This window comes from Schistocerca americana, chromosome 5, assembly GCF_021461395.2.
Source record: "Schistocerca americana isolate TAMUIC-IGC-003095 chromosome 5, iqSchAmer2.1, whole genome shotgun sequence".
Classification (NCBI taxonomy): Eukaryota; Metazoa; Arthropoda; class Insecta; order Orthoptera; family Acrididae; genus Schistocerca; species Schistocerca americana.
The window spans coordinates 414,624,241-414,627,544 of record NC_060123.1 but is presented as its reverse complement, the minus strand read 5'-3'; the positions used below and the strand labels follow the sequence as shown (position 1 = coordinate 414,627,544).

The 3,304-nt window shown below is 44.5% G+C and overlaps 1 pseudogene; it reads right to left on the bottom strand.

The window, feature by feature from the left end:
• Positions 1-1,719: 1,719 nt before the first annotated feature.
• On the bottom strand, positions 1,720-1,837 carry LOC124616957 (annotated as a pseudogene).
• Positions 1,838-3,304: the final 1,467 nt, after the last annotated feature.

Below are 3,304 nucleotides of genomic sequence, written 5' to 3'. Positions count from 1 at the left end.
CGCCTTCGCACACACATCGTGCCAACGACTTCAACCCACGTACTGACGCTTTCTATATCGCAAACGAAGCCCACGTTGAGCATTTGTATAGTTTCAAACTTGGGGAATTGCTTTGACCACTAATGTGTGCCTGTTTTCTGTATGCCTTGTCGTTTTTGCACGGTCGTCTTCTGAGACCCTGGATGTACTTATGAACGATATTGCTTGTCCTACCCTCCACTCCCAGTCCCTTGGAAAACGAATCAGTGGAAAATATTTTTCCCATATTGTTACTTCTGCCTAAGATATTAATTAAAATAACTATACATTAATGTTTTTAAGATAAGACTGGTAGTCAGAATGCCTAGGAAGTGGGGATCATGGATGTATTGAGACTTCCATCAATGGTAAAAAAAGTAGAATGAGGTCTCATTCTAACAACGATATCGGCTGCAAACGGGGTAGTACGAAGATGTAAGTGATTGGAAAATGGCTAAACTAGTCGGATGTTCGCGTGTTACTGTTGTGAGCACATATAGACAATGGTTAAATGACGGTGCCCACTCAGTAAAGTAGGACAAGCGTCGATCTGTGGCAGATCTGATGATCGAGTAAAGTGTTGCAGCCACAAATGACGAGCCTTACGTGTTCCCATGTTGAAACAACGACATCCTCAACTAAGATCGCAATGGGAAGGAAATAATCGGCATCTGAGCGTGAATCAGTGAAAACGTTTTTACATTAGGTCGATGGTCGTGTCGGAACATGCCTTCATCTAGGTTCACGGCTGCCCGAAACGTGCACTATGCCACGGATGTAGTATTTTGCTAAGGTGTACACCTGCGTGGGCTTCCGTGTGTCGTAAGGTTGCAACCAAAGGCACAAGGAGACTTATGGATTACGTGAACTTTATCACTGGCCACTTGCATTCATTCATACTTGATGCGCGACAGCGAAGGCGTCTTCCAGCAGTTTATCAGCTGAGTGACAAGGCCAGCACTATGCTGCAGCATAATAATGAACTTACGCTGATTGTATGGACATTAAATTCGCTTTGTCTGAATCCAGGGAGCGAGCTCTGCGTTCACAAACCACCGGCCCGTAATATACGGGATTTGTGAGACCTGTGCAGAGAGCTGGTGCCACAAAGCGTTGGAAACCTACCAAGGCTTTATTGAATCCATGCCACGCAGAGTCGCTATGCGTGCCAAAGGCGGTCTAACATGCTGTTAAGCACTCTGTCATGGTGTTGTAGCTCATAGGTGTGTGATAGGTATTTTGCAAATACAGCCAGTTTCTAACGAAGGAGGTTCGTTTGAGATCAGAAACATACAGAAAATGATGTCTTTCATCGGGGGCAGCTACGACATTCTGCCTACTCTTCATACACAGCGCGATCCATCTGATAACTATAGTGATCAGCTTTAAGCTTTTCTCGCTCCTTCCTATTAAAGTAGACTTTGTCAAACTGGAGATCCTTTTCACTTGTCCAGGGATGACGAATGCTGGATGTCTGACTCGTCCTGAGGAAACCTAAACTTCTCCAGAACAGGTCAAGGCCCAACGCTACCGACCGACCGCCGCGTCATCCTCAATCACAGGCGTCACTGGATGCGGATATGGAGCGACATGTGATCAGTACACCGCTCTCCCGGCCGTGTGTCAGTTTACGAGACCGGAGCCGCTATTCTTAATCAAGTAGTTCCTCAGTTTGCCTCACAAAGGTGAGTGTACCCCGCTTGCCAACAGCGCTCGGCAGACCGGATGGTTACCCATCCAAGTGCTAGCCCAGTCCGACAGCGCTTAACTACGGTGATCTGACGGGAACCGGTGTTACCACTGCGGCAAGGCCGTTGGCCTCGACTGTTCCTACGACGGGAAAATATGTCTTTGACGTAGACGTGGAACAAAGCCCACCCCTCAGTGTTGCCGACAGTTATTTCACAGTGCAGTAAGCGAACGGAAGCTGGTAATAAGTTCTTCGTTTGTTTGGTCTTATTGTTGGTCAATGTTTTACAACTACTTTCTTGCAGTATAGGTCCACAGCTTCTATAAATCAGCTGAAAGAATATTATTTTACGAGTCCAATTTCAGCATTAAACCATTTTAAAGCATCTACAAAACATACTACAACGTAATGAGAACAGTTTAGAGTGTTTTATAATTACTGACGGTATTTTGAATCCGTCTTTGCAACAAGAAGAAAACGGGCTAATCTGTCATCGAACACCGTTAGCTGTGTTTAACTAACAAGTTATCAGTGGTCTATTGTGAAAGATATTTGAAAGCTGGCTTGCTTTCTAGACCACCACTTACATCTTTGCTATGTTCTGTTGCGTTCCATATCGAGAAATGCATGCAAAGCAGCGCGGGATTAGGCGGACAAGAACAGTGCCAAATGAGCGAAGAATTCAAAAACGTCCAAGCAGAGATGTTGACTGATGTGACCGAAAGTTGGCCATAAAATTACGGAAGTAAAAATCATCTTTTGTAACAAATTGCTTTTCTATCTAGAAAGCAAGCCCAATTGTAACTATCTTCCATTACAGGCCGCTAACGAAGTTATCTTTCAATGAAACGTCACGCATATGGTAACAAAAATACCATTTTCTTGTAGCTACAAAGAAGGATTGAAAATACCTTCAGTAATAGTAATGTTGTTTCTTTCAAAGAAAGCCATATTTCAAAACAGAAAAGTGCTGCTTATGATATAAATCTTTATTAAACAGCAGTTTCGATGAACTGGTCATCACTAGGAAGACTTACTTGCAGCATAGTGAATACGAGTATCCCAACAATGGCTTGGAATAAAAAGATGCTCCTGCGCCATTGCCGTGAGTAGTAAAATACAAAATACAGTCAACAGCTCAGTGGTAGACATAGTACTTACTGCAGTAACCACAGGCATTTCTGTTTTATTTTTCGCTACACGCTGCTTGCCGTAAATAGTTTCATGAAGCCTGTAATTCAGACAATTTAAACCTGTGCTGAATAAAGATTTATTTCGTCAGAAACTTTTGATAGCTCTGAAACATCACTATACAAGCTTAGGGTACCACCTGCACAAAATATTCTACTTCAGGTATCGATGTGTAGTTTAATGCGTGGAGATGCGGACTGCCGCTAAGGCGACATTAAGCTGTAAAGTCGTATTAGCACAGTCAGCCACGTCGTTAGGGGTCAGCGGCGTCACGGAATATTTGCGGGCGGACGGACGCTCGTGTTATCAGGTGTAGGGTGTGAATGGGAGCGCTGGCGCATTCTGGCCGCGGCCGCAGGGGGGGGAGAGCCGAGATAAAGCTGGCGCCGGAAATGAGGCCCCACA